The 25003-nt window shown below is 36.9% G+C and overlaps 1 protein-coding gene and 1 pseudogene across 1 annotated transcript in view; both read right to left on the bottom strand.

Annotated features, from left to right (window-relative positions):
• DCC (DCC netrin 1 receptor) overlaps nucleotides 1-25003 on the bottom strand; it is a 1009790-nt gene that overhangs the window by 607496 nt on the left and 377291 nt on the right. The gene's annotated exons all lie outside the window — the stretch shown is intronic.
• On the bottom strand, nucleotides 10948-11045 carry LOC129078949 (uncharacterized; annotated as a pseudogene).

The following is a 25003-nucleotide window of genomic DNA, read 5'->3' as shown; positions in this document are numbered from 1 at the left end:
ACCAAACATATTATCAATTTCATACTCACCTATACGCTCTAGAAATGATACCTTGCATCAAGGATGAAAGCAAACATTGCAAAGATAAGATGCTGCTCAAGCACCACTGGGAAAGTCACTTCATAGAGCATCTCCTAGTATTTCTCATTTATGAAACAAAATACTATCTTTTCTATTCCATCATTGTCCTTAAGACTGCACACAAAAAAAAAAAATCAAAATACTGGAACACATTTTTGTCAGATGACTCAGTTAAATCATCACACTCCATACTGTATTTGATTCTGCAGGCATTTAGATTATAGTATTATCTAGGAGACATTCAGTCTTTCCTAACAAATTTTGCTGAGGGAACATATTGAGTAGAACCCTTGGATGTCATTTCTCATCAGACACCCTGCAACACTAATTTTATTAATTAATTCACTAAACACTATAGAAAAATGACTACATTTATCATAATAAATGTATAAAGATAAATGTATAGCTTATTCTCTAAGCTAATTCAACAAATGTTTATCAACAATTACTATGATAGTCATTAATGATTCAAAATGAAGAACATTGCCCCTGCCCTCAAAGAACTCCCAGGGAAGTTGAAAAAGAAAAATGATTTATCTGTGGAACAAGTAGAATTCAAAATTTCCATACCTTACAACAATTCTATCTTTATTACTAGCCAAACTAGACATTGATTCTATAATTGACTCAATTATAATAAACATTATTTATTATTTTGGCAATTAGTAACAGAGATAAAACAAAGTACCAGGACCTAAGGTATATTGATAAGTTGGAGGGGTTATTTTCCCCTTTTTTCTGCCCATTGTTAAGAAATGAATATGATGCTGCAGTCCTTTGTAATACACTTTGGCACCAGGACGCTGAAGATGGCTTTTCAAACATTGATATGTGGGTGCCAGTTGGGTTCCGCAGGAATATTTTGAAACTAAGGTTAATTTTAGGTATGTGGGTAATTTTGATGAAGTCACTGGATAAAGCCTACTTTAGTTATAAAGATGTACCTTGAACATGAGACTGACCTGGGATTGAATTCTGCTTTTGCCTGATTAGCAGCCATGCAATAGTGAGAAGGCACATAACCTCCCTTTCCTTCATGATTACTTGTTACATGTCTATCCAAGAGCAAACTACACTGTGCCACAAAGCAAAACATATTGTACTATTTACATTTGATCAGGTTCTGATTTTTTTTTTAAATTGAGGAATTTACCACTCTGAGGATTTCATAATGCCAAACCACTACAATCTGTTACAGTTTAATGCAGAGCATATAAACTACTCCATAGATCGTAAATCAAATGAGTACTGGTGTTCTGCTGAATGTTTGCAAATTAAAGTACCAAGTAGTCAGGGAGAAGCTGTTTTTTTATTTCAGTAGCTTTAGAAATATATGTCAGTATTTATTAAGGTTTATAATGCAAGGACATTTCATATTCAGTTTATAATAGCAGTCCCTGTTTCATTTCAAACATTTAAGAAGATGGAGAACTTCAGAAGAGTGGTCTTTCACTCTAAATATAGCCTTTTCTCCTTATTGCCTCCTCCTTTCCTCTTTCTTTCCCCTCTACTCATCCCCTTCATTTTTTCCTCCATCACAAAAAAAGGTCAAAGATACACATGCACACAAATCCTTCACCTATTAGAATAGCTCCCACCCAACTAAGAAGGTATGTGGAGTCTCCACAAAGTAACAGCACCATTACCTCTACTCAGAACATTTCTGAGGTCTCTCTGAACAGTCAAAGCCACTTCCTCCAGGCAGACTAGAAATGTTTGCCAAGTCTTTGCCATAGACTAACAGTTTTACAAAAACAGGATAGACCTACAAAGCAAAATAAAATAAAACCTTCAAAGAATTTCAGCCAAGTCCTATATTTAAAGGGGTTGGGCAATAGGACCAGTTAAGTGACTGCTTTACCAAATGCCTGAGAGCAAGGATTGGATCAAGAACATCTTTTCAACACTACATTGCCTTTAACAGAAAATACAATAAAATACACTCAACATTATAATGCACGTAATTTAATTTTTATAAGGCTTCAGAAAGAATTATAGGATCTTGACAGGCCTCAAATTACATTATTAACATTAATCTCTATCATATACGCCTGAGGATACCAAGAATAAAATGATGCTGCCCTCTGAAAAGTAATAGCCTTTTAGGTGGTTTGATTTTTCTTTGTGTTACAAAAGTAAAAGCAGAGAGAAAATAAATTATTTGGGGTTCTGGATAAACGTATGCTTATGGTATTCAAAGAGTTCAAAGAGCTCTTAGGACCACTTTTTAAAACAGTTGTAAGAGGAACCAGGGGGGATGTCCAACTCACTGAAATTGACAGCCTGTATAAAATGAATTCCCTGCATAATTATCCATTCTTCACTTATATGTAAAATAGAGTCTAAAGCTATGCTTCCTCTCTGAAAGCAACTGAAGTACGGATCTGTTTTTCATCATGACAGGCAACATATTTTTAGAAATTTCTGAACACTGGGAATCAGCGTGGTCTCTTGTTTTTAGCTTCCTTGATTCTCACAGGACACCATCTGTCCAAAGACATTTAAGCCTTTCACCAGTTTTATGTGATATAATAAAATAGTAATGATTTACTTTCCTAGGCAAATGTGTTACCTAATTCTTCTGGGTAGAGTGTCAGGTTTTTAAATTAAAATATTTATAGGAGGAACATAATGGGGAATAAATCCCCCTAAACTGTTCTGAAATTTACTTCTCTCTTAACAGAGTGTTGGGAATAAAATCCCAACTTTGCAAATGTTCATTGCTCTTGTACTGTAACTTAGCAGGGAGCAAAGAGACTCAAATAAAACCCAGTAGGAGAGGACTGATGGTCTAGGTCCAGGAAGTTAAGTTCAAGAGAGAGCATATCCATAGATCAGCAAGCCAGGATGCTGCAACAGAGAATACACATGGAGAAAGGTCAAGATCCAGGACTCTGTATATTTTGGATTAAATGAAAGTACTTGGCCAAAAAAAGAAAAAAATGTGTGAGGGTGTATTTCCAGAAGTTAGAGTCAAAGCAGAGGGCTTGGAAATAGACTCGGGGCACTCGAGTGCCCAGGGTAGAAGCAGTCTTGGGGTAGGGCTGATAGCAGAAATACAAGAGACGATAGGAAGGGAGAAAACAAAAAATGGGAGTTCAAATATCCTTTCTTGACTCCTAAATGGTATAAAATCTCCTCTTGCAGCATCCTAAAATGCTAGTTCAAATCAACCCATGTTACCAGAGCTTTTGCAATAAAACTAAACCTTCCTCTCTAGCATTCTCAAGAGGGTATCATTACTTTCCAAGCCTTTATAATGCATTGCATTTGAAGGAGGCTGTTGAACTAAATAGGGGTCTTTGAAAAGATTCCCTCTAAAGTGCACCCTCATTTGCAAGGGTCCTTTTGTTTAGAAAGAAGCACCTTTGTGCTTAGTTCTAAAAATGCATTAACTGAAGAGGTCTTTTACTTTTCTGCTTCCACTCAATTGTATTTTACCTTGACTGTCTTTATAAGAAAACTTAGTCCTTTTTATCATTCAGAAAGTTTCTTCTAAAAAAAAATCACACATTGTTTTTTATTGCTAAAGTTTCTCCTTGTATATTCAATCAGCAATGAAAGAAGTCATTCTCCTCAATTAACCAACTCCTTAAATATGTCCTCATGGTATTCAAAGAACACAGTAAGGTAAGTTTTCTTTATTCTTTCACATATAAAGAGATGGGTATAAATAACATCAGTCTCAAATTAATGAGGGCTTTGTAAAAAAAAAAAAAAAAAAGAATATCCATACAATTTAATGCCTAAAAGGCTAAAAAAATACTGTATTCCAAGTAGAAACAAAATCTTCTTCTCAAAGACCCCTGTTTTTAAACATCATAAGAGACCAATGAAATAAAATTCCTATGCCATTTTGAGAAAATGAGCAAGATTGGAAAGAACACTGGAGCTTGGGGGACACAGGACACATGGCCTATGAAACTGTGGCTTCTGCATAAGAACAACGTTAGAGGTGCTCCTTCATCCTTCCTGCTGTAATGTGCCTCCATGAAGGGAGGTACCCCTTCAGTAGCCACCCTGACACATATCCAATAGGTCTTCAATAAATATTGATTATAAAATTCAATGCTCTATAATGACTTGTATTCCTCAAGATCAGAGCACAGTTTGGTGGATCCCAACTTAACACCTAGGACTTCTTTCCTTATATAGTTTAACCTATAGACTATATATTTTGAAAGATGTTGTCTAACAAACAATATTCATTAATCACTTTTTACAAGATGGCCATAAAATTTATAAATTTTCAAACTGTGAAGTACAAAAGAATATCAAGCTGAGTTATTAGAAATAAAAAGAATTGAGTTAGGTTCCTAGAGTCTATCTATCTATTAAATCATATATAGGAAACAGATAAGAAATAAAATTAAAATTACTATTTAAAATATCAGGGACTAATAAATATGATGTGCTAGGAATAAATCCACAGGAAAAAAACATGAAAGACTTCTATGATTAAATAGAATTCAAACCAGAGTTTATAGATCAAAATGAAAAAAATAAATTAATCATAGTCATAGATAGGAAAGGCCAGAACTGTAAATATATAAAGATGTAAATATAAACTATAAAAAGGATTCCTGCCCAAAATATTTATAATTTAATGCAGTTCCGTTCAAAAGCCCCATAGGTTTCTTGAAGAAACATCAAATTAAAATCTTATGAAAACACAAAGGGCCAACAAAAGTCAACGCATACTCAAAAAAAGAACAAAGTAGGAAGTTATGCTCCTGAAAACACAGAATCATTTTACTGCTCTAGCAATCAAGTTGATCACTATATTGTTTATTGTTATTGATGCTAGGGTAGATATCAATATATAGAACACTGCTACAAGATACAGAGCCCGAAACAAACCCTGAGGTAATAGGCCCTTGATATTTGAACATATATAGACACTGTAAAGTGCTGAGAAAGGGATGACCCTGTGTTGGACAGAGGACAACTGATAAAGGAAAAATTGCAAGAGATATTGATAAGTGAAAAATAAAATCAAGATCCTATCCCCCACCATGTACAGCAGTCAGGTGTGGTCAATGCTTAAATATGGAAAGTAAAATCATAAAACCTTTAGAAGATAATAAAACCATGTATCTTGACAATCTTGGGGTTGGAAAGGGTTTCTTAAGACAGTGTTGGGGTTCATAATGAGTCACCCCAATAATATGCCACTCTGGTGTGCAGGTTATTTCAAGCTGAAACAGTGCAGGCTGAGAAGGCTCAGGAAGAAAGTTTGTCCTTCCCCCTTAGTGCCTAAAAGAAATTTAAGAGAACCTGGTCCAGGAAGAGAAATACCATCACAGATAAGTAGTTTGATTCTAAACTATGTCTGGTAGACAGGGAGCAGCCGACCAAAGCCCATTTGACAGAAATCCTGCCTATGTCCCATTGTTTCAAGATGGCCCAGCAAACACTTGTTTACTAACATTAACCCTTCTCATCCCCTTGGGACTTGTCCTTAATTACCTTTGAAGTTCTGGCCGCCCCCCCCCCGCCCCCCTTCCTCTTCTTAGTCCAGAATGACATATACCTCACCTTGCCTTACTGTCTCTGGAATTTTCATGTTCACGTGAATCCCTCACAGACACTTATTGAAACTTGATATCCTCTTCTTAATCTGCCTTATGTTATTTTAATTATTCTACCAGCTAGAAAAACTAAAGGGGAAAGTTTCCTCACTCCAGACAACAGGAAAGGGCAGTGTTAAGAAGGGAAGGAAGGAGAGGAGGGAGGGAGGGAGGAAAAAGAAAGCAAGGAGAGCAAAGGGGAAAAAAAGGTAAAACTAGTCCACGGCTCAGATTCTGCCACTTGCAACTGTCCAGTCTGCAAACTTCCTGTCACCAGTATGCACAGCAAGTAAACACATTGAACAGAAGCTGTTAGAGACTTTTATAAATATTTTAAATGGAAATTTTGTCTACTAAATCTAATTTAAAAACTGTGTATTTGGAATGCCTTTATTTTTACTTATTTTTTTTTATATTAATTCATGTCATTGACTCTTACTAAAGCATCACCCAATGCCTAGGGAAAAAAAGCTTAATGGCCCACAGAGTTTGAGAAATAGTGAGACAATAAAAAATTAAAATTAATAAAAATTTAAACATTCTACTCATTAAAAGACACCTCTTGATTCACCAAAAGACACTTTTAAACCACAGACTAGAAGATAATGTTATAGCATCTTTTACTGTTCTTTGATTTATTAAACGACCATGTTTAAAGCACCTAAGAAAAGACTTGCTATTAAATGCTTAGTCTCACTCCACACAGGGAACTTTTAAAAACTCCACTTGTAACTTCTTTCACACCTCTTAATTGCATGTTTGTTTCTTGATCTGTCCACTTTAGACACTATGTATTGGCTTCTTACAAAGACAGATGAAGATTTAGCTCACTTATACCACCACTCCCTTTTGGAATTGTCTATATTGGTTACCAATGAACATTTTAAGTAATTTAAAATCCATAGCTCTTTATTTCTTCTTCCTTCAATGACAGATAATACTTCTTGACTACATAGTTCATGAGGAGACTATTCCTACCTTTATCCATTGTTTTTAGCACTCTTTTCCTTTTTATCATTTACCTTCTGCCTAGAAGAATACTTTTTATCTAAAAAGTACCTAAAGTAGTTAAAATGGATACTTTTGTATCTATAAAACAGACACATTTAAAATAGATACTTTACTTTTTCAGGATAATTTAATAGTACCGTGTGCATTATCTATAGTTTGATTCAAAGAGCCAAAATTAATATATACTTTACGTTATCAAAATTATATTTAAATATTGTTCACTGATGGGCCAAGTAGTGCACAACAACCATCTTTTTATTTTTTGGTCTAACTTTTAATTTTTCTAAGCATTCATATTTCTTTTTTCTTTTTTAAAAAATATTTGTACTTATAATGACCTTATTTTCTCCCTCAAATACTCCATCAAATCTATCAAGCCCCTTTTTCCTGAAGATCTGACACCTAGCCCATCTTCTGCTTCAAATCTGGCCTGGTTGATCTCTAGGTCAATGCAGAAGAGTTCTCCTGGGATGTTCTTTCATTGTTCTCTCTTACTTTGTATCTACTTTTTGCTACTTGTAGTGGGTTTATCCCCTCTGTCCATTCTCCAAAAGGCTTATCCATATCCTAATCCACAGAACCTGTAAATGTTGCTTTATTGAGAGAGAGAGAGAGAGAGAGAAGGTATTTGTAGATGCAATTAAGGATCTTGAGATCATCTTTGGATTATCCACGTGGGCCCCAGACCTAATGATAAGTATTCTTACATGAAGGATGTAGAGAGGCTCTTGTGACAGATATACAGAGAAGAAGACACCCAAAAGAGAAGGAAGCAATGTGACTATGAAGTCAGATATTGCAGTGGTAGAGCCACAAACCAAGCAAGACTTGGAGCCAACAGATATTGAAAAGACCAAAGCTCCCCAAAAGCTCCCAGAGGAAATGGGATGCTGCTGACACCTTGATTTCTGACTTCTGGTCTTCAGAACTGTATGAACTCTCTCCTCTTGGATCTGACTCCTGTTTTCTGCAAATAGTTGCAATCTCCTGTCTACACATGCCCTCATCTATTTTTTCTTTACTTTTAGGAGTTGTTTCTTTCAATTCCTGTGATTTTTTTTTATCAGTGCCTGCAGTGTTGGTGGGAAGACAAATAAATATATTTGGTGAATATATCATCTTAAAAAGAATTTATAATTAAGACAAAATACAAGGGTGACCCCCTTTGGCTACCAATTTACTGACACTCAGATCACAAAATTGAAGTAGTGTATTCATAAAGTAAGATAAAAACTTTCAACATTAAAACTTTTCAATAACTTTCAAAGTTAGAAGACCAGAATCTTAGGTTCAGATGTATAACTTACTGAAACCATAGACTGTAATACAGAAGTTATGGATTTCTGGGATTGAATGATCTTAAATCCAGGCTCTTCCTCTGAAATTGTAATTTCCTTTTGCAAAGTTTTCCCAAGTGATAGTATTCTTTCCAGCAGCCCCTGTAGGATGTGGTGAGGATGTGATTCCCATTACAAGTATAAAAGGTTTGCAGTATCCTGGTATGGAAATCTATTACCATACAGTCAATCCACCTTCAAGGAGTTACATCCATAGCACTCTGAACTCCAGGCAACTGACCAATTTGCAAAGTTCATTTTCTTCACAATGAAAATATTTGCATACACACGAATGTGTACTGAAGCCAGAATCTTCAGGAGAAGCAAGACAGAGCAATACAAGTATTGTGCTACAATGATTTAAACATTAGAGGGAAAAAAAACTCAAATAAGATCCTAAATCATGCCTTGGGGTGTTTCTATTTCCACTGATACTTTACTATAAAGAATAAACAAGCACATAAAAAGACAAACAAACAAAAACACAAAACAAAAACACTGAAGGATCCTAAGCTTTACTGGACTGAATCCTCCTTGAAGGGAGGGTCTTATTTAATCTGAGCTCTTATCTCTTTAAACAGAGAATACAGCCAGCTCTGATACTAACCCTAGAGACATACTTTTGCCCACAACATTATATTCTAATTAGGAACTCCCTTGGAAGTTTCTTTGATGTAGTACCATAGACATTAACTATCAGCTAAAAGGAAGAAAATGAAAGCAGAATAAATTTTCATCTCTAAACTTATTAAACCTCTAACACAAATCATCACATCACTTCTGTCATAAACCATGGCAGTCCACAGAGATGCATTTAATCAGGCTCTTTCAAAAAAAATTGCTTTTGCCCCACAATGCACACATATACATCTCTGGCTATTATTCTCCTGATATTCATGGTTTACTGGCTGCTTTTAATCATGGAACAATGGAATGTTTTTTGAAAGAATAAATGTTACCATGAATTTCTTAAACCAAGAGTGTTCAGTATGAATTGATAAAATCACCATTTACCTATGTGGTTGTCATTATATTTTAATAAAGAGGTTCTGATAGATAGTAGCTTCCAATAATCAAAAAGTATTCATCTATACTAAGTAAAAAGAAGGTACCACAGAATAAATAGCTACATGAGAAAAATACAAGGGGGGCAGTATCATAAAGTAACAGAGCATAGTGCTATTGTGTCTGTGCATATTTGACACTGTATACATATTAAACACTAGTATATATTAGAACCACCAGCAGAGCCAGTCAAGAAAACAGCCTCACTGAAGTAGGTCAATGCCTTGTATTTTTAGCATGTTCCACCAGAAGATTCTGATATACACCAAATTTGAAAAGTACTACACTGGGGAATCAATTAAAATGAGAGAGAGAGATAACAAGAGAGAGAGAATAGTTCGATATTACAAGAGGCTTTTGATATTGAAGAAATCCCCACTCCCCTCAAATACATAGAAAAGCACGGAGACAACTTCCTTGGCGGTGTCTCTGGTACAATGTTTCCATCTATATCCCCATGTTAGTGAAAGTAAAATGCTCCAGCATGACTTTGGGTTCTGGATGCTGACTCACTAGTGCTTTTATGTAGAGGAAGAGTCTAGTTTCTCTGTCCACCCTTGCAGGATAGGGTAGAAAACTGTGACTACACCCGACTTCTGCAAGGAGCCTAGTGCCATCTATGGGATAGACACTAGAGAATTCAGCAATGTCAGCTAACCAGAGGCTGGGTCATATTCCTTTTTAATTTGATAAATAATTTATTTTTAAAATTGAATAGGACCAAAAATAACTGTCAATTTATTCAATATTTTAAGTATTTAATTCATTTTATGTGAATGAGAATTATTCTTTACTGCATTAAAAAAGAAACGACAATATATGTTGTCCACTTCACGCCTGCTTCAGGGTTTGCTTGAAGTCTGTGTGCATGTGTTGGCTGTGATGTGGGGCCAGGCTGGGCTCAGCTCTTCCCAGATGATTCTGATTCAATCAGGCCCACAGACTATCCTAGCTTCCAGGAACTGTCTATAGAAAGCAAAACAGAGGATGTGGAAGGAAGATGAACTCTGAACCCTTTAATGATCTGGGTTTAATATCATTATAAAAAACCTTGGCTATGACATGCAGACTTTTATTTTGTCAAAATCCAAGATTCTGTGACTCTCCAAATCCCTACTGTCTTGCTTGTTTCCGTGCACCGATAACTAAAGTCTTTTGACTCATAATTTGATTACTTGACTCCTGGATAAGCAGAGAAGTCCTGGGGTCCAGGAATCAGTATACTAATCCTCAGTATTCAGTCCTGCAGTTCTGTTTTCACCCCTTATGGATGAGTCAAAGTCAGTTACTGCCTGTGGTCCTAGAAGGACAATAGGACACCAGGCCACCATAATACTGTGCCTGCTGTGACCACGTCAGAGAAGATGACGAACACAGTCCTCCCCCCGCCCCCACACACACACTCTCGAAGCTTCAGTTCTAGTGAGGAGACAGATACTAAAGAAATAATGATAAAATTATAATCTGCAATTGTTATAAAGAACACTGAAGGCAGTGAAACCTAAAAAATATCCACAGATATCCCAGAAAAAGTGACATGTAAATAGGGCTCGAAGAATGAATAGGAATGAGCTTAACCATGGAGTACTAGGATAAGGGTCTCTAGGAGATTGCTCCATATTCCAAGTCTTGATGTGGCAGGAGGTGGGCCCAGACCAGAGAAGTGGGAAAGACTATGTGGCCGGTGCACTGTGAGGAAACTGGTAAGAAAGGGCTGGTCATTGGAGGAAGAGTGGGAAGAAAGGGAAGAGGGATGGGAGAAGAAAGCCAGATTAGGCAGAGCTCCTAGGTCATCAGCCAGTTTATATTTGATTCCAAAAACAGTGGGAAACCATTAACCAACTTCAAAATCGTTGTTGTTGTTGATCTTTTCTTTCAAAAAAAAAAATATGGAGCTCTTCCTGAATGTGGATGTCATCCATGAGCTGGGGCCGCGCTAATTTTCTCTGTATCATTCCAATTTTAGTGCTGCTGAAGCAACCACTACTTCAAATAATTTCTTCATAACTTTGGCCTCTTTGTGTGAACTAGATTGCAAGCTAATTAATAAACCTATAGGATAATCAGTCAAGGGATGACTGAAGCTTCTGTTTGGATGGTGCCAGTAGCCATGGAAAGAGAGAAATACAACAATAAACAGTTTCAGATATAGAGAGCTGACCTCTGACAAAGGAAAAAAGACAAAAGTATCAAGACAAGCTAGTATTTACAACAAATGATGCTGTAACAACAGGACATGTACATGAAAAAAATCTACACATATCTTTCACCCTTCACAAAAAAAAATCTCAAAACAGATCATAGATCTAAATGTCAAACACAAAACTGTCCAACTTTTAGAAGATAACATAGGAGAAAATCCAAATGCCCTCAGATACTATGATGACTTTTTAGATATAATATCTAAGGCATGATCCATGAAAAGAGTAATTGATAAGCTGGACCTCATTAAAATTAAAAACTTCTGCTCTCTGAAAGGCACTTTGTCAGAAGGATGAGAACACATACCACAAACTAGGATAAAATATTTGCAAAATATGTATCTGATAAAGGACTGTCATTCACAATATACCAAGAATGTCCCTAAAACTCAAAAATATGAAAATAACAATTAAAAGCTGGGCAAAATCTCCCTTATATATAGCATCAAATAAATAAATAAATACAAGGAAAAGATTGATGGCTTCCAAAGGCAGCAAAGGAGGAGTGGGCAAAGTGTGTGAAAATGACCAAAAAATACGAAGTTCTTGTTATAAGATAAATAAGTCCTAGGGATGTAATGGTGACTATGATTAACATTACTGTATTTTATGTTACTAGGTGTAGGTCTTAAAAGTTATCATCAGAAGAAAAAAATTTAACTGTACATGATAATGGATGTTAACTAAATTTATTGTGGTAATAATTTCTCAGTACACACATGCCCATATTTTGCTGTGTATAATGCACACTTTTTTGCCCAAATTTTTGAGGGAAAAATAAGGATGTACATTATACATGGGCATAATAATTATATACCATGAGTATAATAATCCTGTGTATAATGTGCACAAAAACATGGGTGTGCATTATACCCAGCAAAATACAGTATATCAAATCATGTTGCACACTTAAAATTAATATAATATAATATGTCGATTATATCTCAATTAAAAAAGAAAACTGGGCTAAAGAGCTGAAGGACACCTCACCAGAGAAGACACATGGATGGCAAATAAGCATATGAAAAGATGCTCCATATCACATGTCATCAGGGAATTGCAAATTGAATCAACAATCACATAACACTACACATCTATTCAAATGGCCAAAATCTGGATTACTAACACCAAAATCTGGTATACTGCTGAGAAGAATGTGAAGCAACAGGAACACCCATGCCTTTTTGGTAGGAATGCAAAATGGACATTCACTTTGGAGGACAGTTTGGCAGTTTCTTATAAAACTAAACATACTCTTACCATACAATCCAGCAATTGCATTTGTTGGTATTTACCCAAATGAACAGAAGAAGTTAGTTACACACAAAAATCTGCACATGGGTGTGTACAGCAGCTATATTAATAACTGACAAAACTTGCAAGCAACCAAGATGTCCTTTAGTCTATAAATGGGTACATGAACAGTGGTATAGCCAGACAATGAATACCATTCAGAGCTAAAGAGAAATAAGCTATTAATCCATTGAAAGACATAGAGGAATGTTAGATGCATATTACTAAGTTAAAGAAGCTTGCCTGCAAAGTTTACATACTGTGTGATTCCAGTGATATGGCACTCTAGAAAAAGTAAAAATAAAGAGCCATTAAAGAATACCTGTGGTTGCAGGGATTACACATTTTATTATACACTTATCAAAACTCACAGATGTACATCAAGAGTGGTCCCTAAGGTAAACTTTGGATTTGGGGGTGATGATGGTGTGTTAGTGTAGACCCATGAGTTACCAGTGTATCTCTCAGATGTATGGATGGAGGATGTGAACGCTCGAGGAAGCTGCGAGTGTGTGGGCGAGTAAAGCATATGCAAATTCTCTGTACTTTCTGCTCAGATTTGCTGTGAACTAAAAAGCCATCTACTAAATAGGTCTATTTAAAAGGAGAAAAATGTTTTGCAGTAAGACTGGACACAACTTGTTGTTTTAGAATTGGAATTAAATTTAGAATTTAGGTTAGAATGTGGTGAAAATGGGGGAGTGCTCAAGAGAGAAATTGTATTGCCTAGATTCGTGGCCTGGACAATACGGTGGACTGGGTGCCATTCATTGCAAAGGGACTGATGGAGAAAAGGGAGAGAGAAATGACTATGAGGCGAGAGAAACTGAAAAGGAAGTCAGATTCCTTGTTTAAACTTGGACCATGTCAAGTCCTTTAGTCCTTTCCTGTGTGTGTTTTTTTTTTTTTCTTTTAATTGGAAGACCAGTCTTCATATCTTAACATTTTTCACTGGAAAGTATAACCCACTTACGGATTTAGGCAGAGCATGATTCTGATAGAAAAGCAAAATAGAGGCAGGTGTCTTTGTAGACATAGAGAAAAGCGTGATGGCGTGAAGGAAAGAATACGGGACTATGGGTTGGGGTCTGAAAGACCTGGGCTCTGAACTTGTCCTGGGCACTCATAACTGTGGAGACAAGTTCATTAAACTGTCCCGTGGCTCCCTACTGCAGGAAGGCCACTGCATGCAGCGTGGTTGTGAAGGGTATAAATAATGTTTTTAGATACCTGGCACAAAGTTTGTCCTCACACAATCAACGCAGGTGTTGGGATTAAACACTGTGTGCTTCTCACATTCTAACATGAATTTGACGGCTGTATAAAGACATAGTGCAATCAAGCAGAACAGATACAATGCTGAATATATACCAGAAAGTGGTGATCTCCTAGAATTCTCTGAAACAACTTAGACCCAAAGATTTAGTACCACACTTTTTATTGTGGGTACTCCAGGTTTTGTTTTGGATAGTCCTCATTTGTTCTTTTTGCAAAGTAATACTAAGTGGTTTGTCCTCAAGGCATTTCAAAGCCTGATGACTCAAGGGCAGCATGTAGTTTTCTGTGCTGTTTCTTTGTTCTTTCTTCCCTTTTTTCTAATTACTTTCAAAAAAGCAATTCTTTCAGAGATAACTGCAGACCTTTGAAAGTGCAAAAAGGCTGTCTGTATTATTAAATAATATTGACTGAAAACCTACTGACTGCTAAATATGTTAGCAAGAAAACACACACACATGAAATCACAAAGAAGACTTAACAAAAAGCCAACAAGATTAGAATGAATGTTATGAAGCTTAAAGAAAAGGTCTTACACCATCCACAAAATAATACAAATGTAAAATAAACACTCTGGGGACTAAGAATTCTCCAATCAATCAGGGTCTTGTCTGCAGAGATTTCACATAGTATACTCCTCAGGTAGCAGAGCATCTAGTGTAAAATGTTAAGTACAGTGCCGTAGAATTCTTTCTGCTTTTTGTAGGATGAGCTGAGTAATTAGTATGAATGTGAGTCTTAGTAATGACAATTGCCAGTCCTGACCTGTGTTGACCACATTTGTAGGATGCCCCCCCCCGACCATTGACCTACCACATGTAAGCCTTCTGCCTCCAATTTCTGAGACACAAAAGCCAAGTGAAAAAGTATGAAAAGGTTACTTATTACAAACTGAGGAATGGATAAACTCATAATTTTTAAAACATGTGAAACACATGTTCCCCAGGTAAGACCTTGCACTTCAAATGTCAGGCCAGAGTGAATTCTTAAAGCTGAGTTATAAAGCTCTGAAAATAGAGTTCATAATGAAAATGTTGACAGGATCTTGAAGCCCTTATAGTATAGAAAAATGTAATATGTCACCTTGTTTTACAAGACTTTACTGGCATAGGAGAAAATTAAAACATTTAACATCTTTCACTTCACCAAATTGTTTTCTTCCTCCAAAGTGTGGAGCCATTTGTAGGACTGTTTCATTTATAAACATCCTTTATATTGTCACTGGGCTGAACACACACATTCTCAGCTTGGCGCTCACATTTCCTTCCCAAAGCACAGAAATGCTCATTGAGGCATCAGTACCTTTTAACCTTATTCATATTTTTTAAAGACACGTTAAATTGTAAGAGTTCTTGTGGAGAAAAGTCTAAGATTATTTACATAGCAATACAGGCAACATAAATAATAATGATCATTAAAATATTTTCTGAGAGCCTTTCAAAAAGTCTTTTTAAAAAAGAGAAACATTCCAACTGTAGATATTTACAAAGTTTAGGGGTGGCAAGACTGAGAAAAAATAGATTCATGTTGCAGGAAACAATAGCATTTAAATTTCAATTTTTAAAAAAATTCTCACCTGAGGATATGTTCATTCATTTTTGAGAAAGGAAGGGAGAGAAAGAAACATCAATCAGTTGGTCTCCTCCACCCTACTCACACCCTGACTAGGGACTGAACCTGTAACCTAGGTATGTGCCCTGGGCAGGAATTGAACCTGAAACCTTTTGGTGCACAGGATGACGCTCCAACTAACTGAGCCACTGGCCAGAGCTGGAGGAATCACGTTTAAATCCTCTGGCAAAACAGGATGACTGCTTATATTTCTGAATAGAGGAGACAACAAGCATAAAATGGGGGATAATTTTCTAAATTTGTTGGAAATAATCAAGCTTTGTATAAAAACATTGCTATTAATCCAAGTCATATCATTAACATGAATCTCTTAACCCTGGTGATATTTTTATATCTTTAATGACCATTTACTTTCATGACATGTTGACAGCCAACTGGGGAAACTGGCCAATTTGCGGCTCACAGGCTTTCCCAGAAAAAGTAGGCAGAGTCCCAAGGCTTGCTGGTCCCGAGAAAGCTCTTCCGAGCCATGAAAAACATTATTCAGGCTTTGGCTAAGTGAAAACCGAGAGATGCTATGTTTCAATATCATCAAAAATAAGATCAAAACCCTGAATAGTATCCAAGTACTTTTGGTGTAATCATGATTGATCCGGATGGCGTCAGGAAAGATATTGATCCTAGAGTATTGGTGCTAAGAGCTGTAAACAGACATGTACAGCCTCACTGGGTTGCACAGGGCCATGTGGATGGGGAAGACAAGACTCCAGATGGGAAACATGCCAGAGAGTCACAGGGCTTTCAGGGCACAAACACACATATCCCCACACAGGAAAAGAAGGCTTCTTCATGGGGCTCCTCCTTCCCATTTGCTGCAGGGTACCTCAATCTAGCTTCTTAAGTTGTAAAATGTTGATACCCTTTGACTCAGCAGTGACATTGTCACACAGATGTGTTTAATAGTGCCCTAATTATCTGCTTTTCATAAAACTTCATTTATTGAGCCATTACTAAGTCCTGAGTGCTCTGCTAAGCATAACTTGATAATCTTCACTGGAACCTTATAAGATTGGCCCATTTTATAGGTGGGAAAATAGGCCCAGATCATTCCTATAGATGGCTCGAGTTTACCGAACTAGTGGCTAGAAATAGGATCCAAAGTCCTGTCTGTCTAAAAGCCTATTCTCCTAACCGCCATGTTATGCCCTGCAACTTCCCAGGTTCTAAAGAGACAGTTCACCCAAGGAAGTTAAATTGATATAACATGATCTGCATTTTCATGAAGTCATTGACCAGTGGAGGAAGGGTATGTGTGTGTGCATATTTGTGTGTGTTATAGGATAGAGCATAGTAATTTCCATTCTATGACAGAGGGGAGAAGGTGAAGCACAGTTACTGTGAGCACAAAAACAATGGGTCTCTCCTAGCCCAAGGGGGCTAGTTAAAGATTCCTTGAGATCAGTTGCATGAACCAAGTCTTGTAAAAAAAAAAAGAGTTAGCATGATGGATGATAAAATAACACATACAGAATAAAGTGTGCAAAGCCATGAGTATCAGAATATGCATGTTTAAGAAACTGCTGTAAAAACTGAAGGGATGAGTATGGATATAACAGACCTCTAGAGGGTCTTTAGGTCAGCAGAAAAAGTTCCCATCCTTCTATGGCGTGCTCATATGACCAAATGTCGTTTTGACAGTATATATAACACCCAGGAAATTCTGGTTTGCACCTAAGAGTAACAACCCCAAGACATTTTATGAAGTGACACCTACAGAATGCTTCCTTCCATAGAAAGCTGAGAGACACATACCAGTACAGGAGAATTCTAGGACATATGAGACATTTTCCTCTAGGTTTCTGTATATAAGATCCTCTCTCTCTCTCTCTCTCTCTCTATCTCTCAAGTGAGACTGTGGCTGTTCAACAATGTCAAGTCATCACTATTCTTATTGTAAGCAACAGACTTCAGCGATATTACAAGTGAAGGAGAAGCCAGATCTATTTGCTTGGTCAATGGCAGTAAAACAAACGCTGAAGCCTGATGTTTAGGGTTAGGCTAACAATATGTTCTAGAGTCTACTAGTATCTCTTAAAATGCTGATACCCTTTGACTCAGTGGGTACATTGTTAAGTATATGTCAGAGAACTTGTGAAAGACAGGCACAAAAGGATATCTGCTAAATACAGGAAGATACATTAAGGCATGATTAATGAAAGTGAAAAAATAGAAACAAACCAAAGATCTATTGATAGGTGAATATAAACCATAAGATATAATGCAGGAATTTAAAAATATGAAACTGAGTCATAAGAACAAATATTTTTAAAATATTCAAGCTATATCATTAAGTGAAAAGGCAAGCTACAGAATATTTACAGGATAATCAGTTAATATTGTTTATGTTAAAAATAAACAATAGACACCTCTCCAAGGAGGATATACAGATGGCCCACAGACATATAAAAAACTGCTCAATGTACTAGACATCAGAGAGACACAAGTTAAAACCACAATGCGATATCACCTCACACCTGTCAGAATGTCTATCATTAAAAAATCAACAAACAACAAGTGCTGGTGAGGATGAAGAGAAAACGAACCCTACTGCACTCTTGGTGGGAATGTAGAGTGGTGCAGCCACTGTGCAAAACAGTATGGAGTTACCTCAAAAAATTAAAAGTGGAAATGTCTTCTACCTGGTGACTCCATTGCTGTGAATATACCCTAAGAATCCTGAAACACCAATTCCAAAGAACCTATACACCCTTATATTCATAGCAGCGCAATTTACATTGCAATAGCCAAGTGCTGGAAACAGCCTAAGGGCCAATCTGTATATGAGTGGATCAAAAAACTGGTACAATTCCACAATGGAATACTCCTAGAAGAAAGAAAGAAGGAATTTGTACCTTTTGAAACAGCATGGTTGGAACTGGACACTGTTCTGCTAAGTGAAATAAGCCAATCAGTGAAAGACTAACACCACGTGATCTCACATAAAAGGAGTATAATGAACAAAATAAACTAATGAGCGAAACAGAAGCAGAGACACGGAATCATGGAACAGACTGACCACTGCCAGAGGAGAAAGGGGAGGGGAGAATGGTGGAAGGAAGGGAAGAGATTAGTCAAAGAATAAGTATGAATGACCCATGGACACGGAGAACAGTGCAGAGATTTAGTGTGGGAGCAGGGGCGGGGATGGAAGAGAGCAAAGAGGACCATTGGGACAACTGTAAGAGAATAAACAAGAATTTTTAAAAAATTAAAGGCCAAAAAATGGATATTGAAAGATTTTTTAAAGAGACAAAAGGTAGATTAGTGGTTGCCAGGAAGTAAGGGGAGAGGGGACTAAAAGTGACAAAAGATTTTTGAGTTACAAAGAGGTGATGAGTGTACAACTTTATGAATATAGTAATAACGAGTGGATAATATACTTTCAAAGGGTGAATTTTAATGGTATGTGAACTATGTCTTCATAAAAAACCAGCAAGCAAATCCCAGATATGTGCAATGTGTACCTGTTTGGAAGCTGAGGAGAACTATAAGGGACATTAACTTTATCTGCAACTATATCTTCCAAAACCAGGCCCTTTCTGGTCTGAGACTCAACTGGAAATAACCTTAGAGAAATAGCCACAATGTTCACTCATGAAGTACCCAGTGCCCTGTGGGACCCAAAGTATGCCCCTGGAAGCAGTGTTTGGATCATGCTAATTATATTTTATGTCATGTTTCAGAAGCCTTTGAAGATAAATTTTCCTTGCAAGAGGGACCACAAAAACCCAATCCAATAAAATCAACCAGCACTGAAACTTAATGGTGAAGCTATATAGGCTTTATTAATCTTTAAAACACTTTCTTAAATAGGCTCCTACTTGGTGAAATGCTTCAGGTAAATCTCCCCAAATGAAACCTCGTGTGCAGCCCTTTATAAGGGTGTTAAAGCTTCAGGGTTACAATAAAACCAATTTTTGTGTGATTTTTTTGCAATTTTTAACAATGTGTAGCAACAAAAGTAGAGGGGTTATAAATTTAATAGTAGAGCTTATGACTGTTATTCACCAACAGATTTAAGACATAGAGGCCTACAAAGAGTCATCTAAATGAAAAGGCGTGAGGGTGTATGTTTGTGTGTGCACACACTGTTTTTATGTCTAAATATCTTTAGGTGACCTAGTTAAAAATACAGATAGTGTAAATCCAGCTGTTCCAAGATCATAATGGGAAATAGGCAGACAATAGAATACATTATTTTCTTTCACACACATAGCCCACCTGTACCAATATCCATCACACTATTAAATGGAATTGCTCTGACCTGTGCTCACTGGATTTGGAGTTGGGCTTACCGCCCTGGGACTTCACCGCTCTTCAGAAATGAGAGCCCCTACTTTGCGTTCCTAGACCCAGTTCCACAAGGGAATGGAAGGGGATTTCCACACTTCCAACAATTCTCTGAACACCAACTGGGTGTCCTTACAATTCAACTCAGTTCTAACAACCATCTGTCTACCTGAAGATAGTATCAGAGTCCACGGGTTAAGGGTCTGGTTCCCCACCACATCCCACTTCATACATCAGTCACAAGTCCAGCTTGTTACCTGTGCTTCTGACTTGCTGGTTGCCAGGTACTCCTCCTCAGGTGTGATTAATTTACTAGAGTGGCTTGCAGAACTCAGAGGAACATTGTACTTACTAGACTCCTGGTTTTTATTATAAAAGGGTATAACAGGAACAGCCAAATGGAAGAGATGCATCCATAATATGAAGGAAAAGTGTGGAGCTTCCATGTCCTTGAATGTGGGAGAGTATAGGCACAGTACTCTCTCAACACCTCTTCTTGCTTGTCAACTGGAAACTCTTTGAATCTTTTTTTAAATGGAGGCTTCATTATAAAGTCATGATTAATTATATCACTGAATATCGGTAACTGATTCAACCTCCTTCCTCTCTCCCCTTCCTAAAGGTCAGGGGTGGCCTGAAAGTTCCTGCCCTCCAGTCACATGATTGGTTCTCATAGCAACCAATCCCTATTCTTCAGTGGGGTCTGAAAGTCACCTAATTAACATAAAAACACCTTTATCACCCTCATCACTTAAGAAATTCCAAGGGTTTTAGGAGCTCTATACCAGAAACAGGATGAAAACCAAATATGTATTTCTTATTATAAATCACAGCCCTATAGCTCTGTGTGGTCCAGTTAGAGCAGGTGCCTCCAAACCTGAATGGCATTTAGAGACAACTCCCTGTTAAGGACCTGTGATGGATTATGGGTACAAAAGGGTTGTTTTTCAGATGCTTTGGATGGGTTTTGAATATGCCTTTCAGTAGAAAACATTCTGGCCTCTGGGGCTAAGGCAATAGATTTTGTCTTCTAAGAGGAAGCCTCCAAAGAACTTTCAGCGATAGCACAAGGAGTGGCAGCTTTGATTATATGACATTACATTTTATATATTCTTAATAGACTGTGAAATGAGGAGATAGATTTGAGCCCTCCTGTGGTTATTTATTTGGTATCAAAAACATTTGTCATTGTTTTATGCTACACTCGTGACTCAAGGTTCAAAACAAATTATTTGCTACATCCAGCATACTTGGCTCCTTCATGTATCTCAATGGCTACCTATTCACTAGGAATCAACTCTGATTTACTTTAATTATCACCTCTTCAGAATAATAGTATTAAAAAAAAAAAAAAAAAAACCCAAATGGAGTCAGGTGCTAAGCCCCAAGGCAACAAACCAAGACTTTATATCTAACCTAATAGCAGTGTCAGTCTCTCCCAGGAATGTAACCTTTAACCAGTCAAACTGGAATTTCCTGGTCAGCACTGGAGAGATAATCTGCCTGATAAGACTCCCTGCCTTCTCCTAAGGGAGGGTGATTTTGCCTAAAACAATCTGCTCTATGCTGGATGTCCCTGCCCCACCTCCCAGCCCCCCGCTTTCTCCTATTAAAGTCTTCCATTTAGCGTGGCTCCTTGGAGTTCCTTTCTGTTTGCTAGATATGATGCTGATCCACTTGTGAATTTTTGAATAAAGCACTAGATTCTCAAATTTACTCAGCTGAATTTTGTTTTTTAACAATAGATATATTTAACAGTTACGGGAGAAATGGCCAATGGATTGCACTACTTACTACTGAATATAGAGATATCCATTACAAATAAAATATTAGACTATTAAAAAAACAATAACTTCTTTTTCTAAAAGACTTTATTTTTAGAGGGTGGGGAAGGGAAGTAGAAAGTGAGAGAAACATCAATCTGTGGTTGCCTCTAGCATGCCCCCCACTAGGGAACCCCCGGCATGTGCCCTCACTGGGAATCAAACTGGAAACCCTTTGGTTCACAGGCCGGCACTCAATCCCCTGAGCCACACCAGCCAGGACAATAATGATTTCTTAAAGGAAGATGAATGTTTTCACTAATGGTATTCAGTACTTTCATCTATATATACTGATTCTGACAAAAAAAAATTATGGATACTGTCCAGAAAATATCCAGCCACGTACTATGAAAAATAGAGGCATTTATTGAAGAAGATACATGAGACAAGAAACATTGTAAGGAGGACAATGATGCCTCAGTTCCTTTCAAAGGAGGCACCTTGGGATCTTGCACAGTTCTCTCAGCTGCCATCAGCTGCCCCATTGCATTTTCCTGAATCTTATCAATGGTCTGAAATCCCCTCCCTCTCAAAGGTGATTTAAGTTTTGGGTAAAGCCAGAAGTCTCAGGGAACCAAATCTGGGCTGATGTGGGGCTGAACACTTGGGTGATTTGATGTTTCACCCAAAACTGCACAAGACTTGCTGCATGAGTGGGTATGTTGAGATTAAACTGCCAATCACCAGTTGCCCATAGCTGCAGGCTTCTGAATCATCCAGACAGTTCCCAAGAAGGAATCTTCAAGCTTAATGCAAAGTCTGATACAGATTCATTGCTCTGCTCACTTAGTCATTTGAATGCAACAGCCACACAGTACACATGCTCACGCAATGGTATCTACCACCCCACTGACTAGTACAGTGAAGTCATCATTGTTCACACGTGCACACTGCAGTCCACCCCTCTTGGCTGCCAAGTTACATCAATGTTACACAAACTGTTCTTGTTATATAAAAATGGTTGGACTTTTTCCAGACAGACCTCATACATGAGATTTTCCATGATTGTTTCCAACTTAGTTTCTAGAATATCCCCTAAATTTGAATGCTTCCTTGCTTTATCAAAAAATTTTGTATCATATGTGACATAAATATCTTAATTCAAAGGTCTTTTGGTAATCTTAAACTTAAATAATAAATTTTAGCCTAGACAAAAAAAAACTTAAGAGGAAAAATCAGTACCAGAGGCAAGTTCATAAAAATAAGAATAAATTACTAGATGTATTATCAGTCATATTTCATCAGAAATTTACAATTATATTCCCTGATCTTTCTTCTTACTCTGACTTAAGTGTTTGTTAGGCTGACATAAAAAAATAAATAAAATCAAGTTTTTGTATTTCAAAGGGATCTCCTAAAACTCAAAAGAGTGTTTTGTTACTATCACTGAGTTATTTTAGATATTACTCCATTTCAATTATAGTGTCTGCAAAAATCACACTGTAGCTAGCTTAAGGGTTGAATAAAATAACAGTGCTCTTAAAATACTGATTTTTAGAAAGAATAATTAACTATTTTCATTGACACATACATTAGAATTCATAACAAAGAAAAAGAAATGAAAGGTTGAAAGATTTTTAAAAAGTTATTTTGTTGATGTTTCTATTACAAAAAGCCCTGCCAAATTCTCTTGTGTAATTTTTATAATGTAGATGATGTCTTTCCACTCTGCATATTTTTAGGAATACATTTCTATTTAAATTTTACTGCAGAATTAATTTACTTAGGAAGGGGGCAACTAAAAATCTACTCTATAAAATGTAGTTTTTTTGAGCCCTGGCTGGTGTGGCTCAGTGGATTGAGTGCTGGCCTGCAAACTGAAAGGTTACTGGTTCAGTTCCCAGTCAGGGCCCATGCCTGGGTTGCAGGCTAGGTCACCAGCTAGGGGCATGTGAGAGGAAATGGATCCATGTTTCTCTCCCTCTCTTTCTCCCTCCCTTCCCCTCTCTCTAAAAATAAGTAAACAAAATATAAAAAAAACAGTAGTTACTTAAGTTGACGGCATAGGAGTGTGCAGGTAAGTAGGCATTGGGGTAATAGTGATTATCCCAGTTTTATTTGGCAATATAAAATTATAAAATTATAACAGAAATTATAAACAGAAATTATAAAATTAATACAAATACACAATATTTGTAATATCATATTTCTTTTTTACATTTTTCTCTCTCTCATGTTTTAACTATAAAACAATAGAAATTAGAGAAGTGGAGATAATGAAGACCATTAAGAATTGTGAAGTCAAAACAATGTATTTTCTTGCTTATTGTTTTTTGAGAATAAACAATATCCCTACTGGTTTAAAATGAAAAGCTTTGCTCTGTAAATGAACCTTCCCAAAACAGAACTCTAAGAGTGTTCACAGGCCCTGAGATACATTTTCGAAGCTCCTTCCCTGGATGAGCTTGACCTTCTAGGCAAGATTCTAATATTTGTTCCTGTAGAGAAAGGGAATATGAACATTTTTTTTTCTTGTTGTTTCCTTTATACAACATTTGAGTGACCTGAGGCAATGTAGTTTATTCTCCCTTCTCTTAAGACAAGCTCCTTTTTCTGTTCCCTTTCAAGTAACAACATAAAGGTCAGGTTATCATTTCACAAAAACGCTCCACTCTGCTGAGGCGATTCCAGCTTCTCTCGCTATAATATGCTTTCACTAATTATTTCATAACTCATTTAAATGGGAGGCATTCTGGAAGGGAATTCGTTGAAACAACTCCTCAAGTAACTAATTATTTTTCTTAAACACGAGGGAATTTTAATTATAATGCCTGTGTTATTTAAAAGCAGAATGCGACAATTTGCATCTTGAAACCTCTATTGCTACAGGGGAAAAAAAATATGCTTCGGAATAAAACAGCAGCTCGAGTAAAGGCAATTTTGTTGGCCTTTTATTTTCTTGATTTTCAAGAAACAAACAAAACGAAAGTGCAAACTTGGCCTTAATTATGAAAACAGTGACAAAGAGAAAAAGACAATCAAAATCTCGCCCCTTAGAAAGACTACAAAGGGGAGAATTGCTTACCCCAATGTGTGCCACTATGGCATGTAGATTATTTCGAGATGAAGGCCAACAAGGCCCATCGGACTCAAGAAAAACTTTTACCTTTCCCTTAACTACCTGAAAGAATTTAGACAGAGGGTGTGGCCTACAAAGAGAGCTATTACCAGAGATGACATTTTATCTGAATGTCCTGTCTGAAAGTCCGGGCACTATCCAATTACCAACATCTGCTCTTCTCAACATGGGAAATAGTCTCTGCCCCTTTGAAGCCCCCGATTCTTATCTCATTCTTTAGGATGGCATGTAAATCTCAACTGCCTGACATCCTTTGGGTTTTGTATTTTTATGGGGCTCCCTGTACATATGGAATTAAATTTACTTTTCTCCTGTTAATCTGCTTTATGTCAATTTAACTCATAGA

The sequence above is a fragment of the Pteronotus mesoamericanus genome, unplaced genomic scaffold (assembly GCF_021234165.1).
Source record: "Pteronotus mesoamericanus isolate MK-2021 breed Mesoamerican mustached bat unplaced genomic scaffold, CSHL_Meso_final contig_74, whole genome shotgun sequence".
NCBI lineage: Eukaryota > Metazoa > Chordata > Mammalia > Chiroptera > Mormoopidae > Pteronotus > Pteronotus mesoamericanus.
The sequence above is the reverse complement of the archived record's forward strand: the minus strand, read 5'-3'. Positions and strand labels throughout refer to the sequence as shown.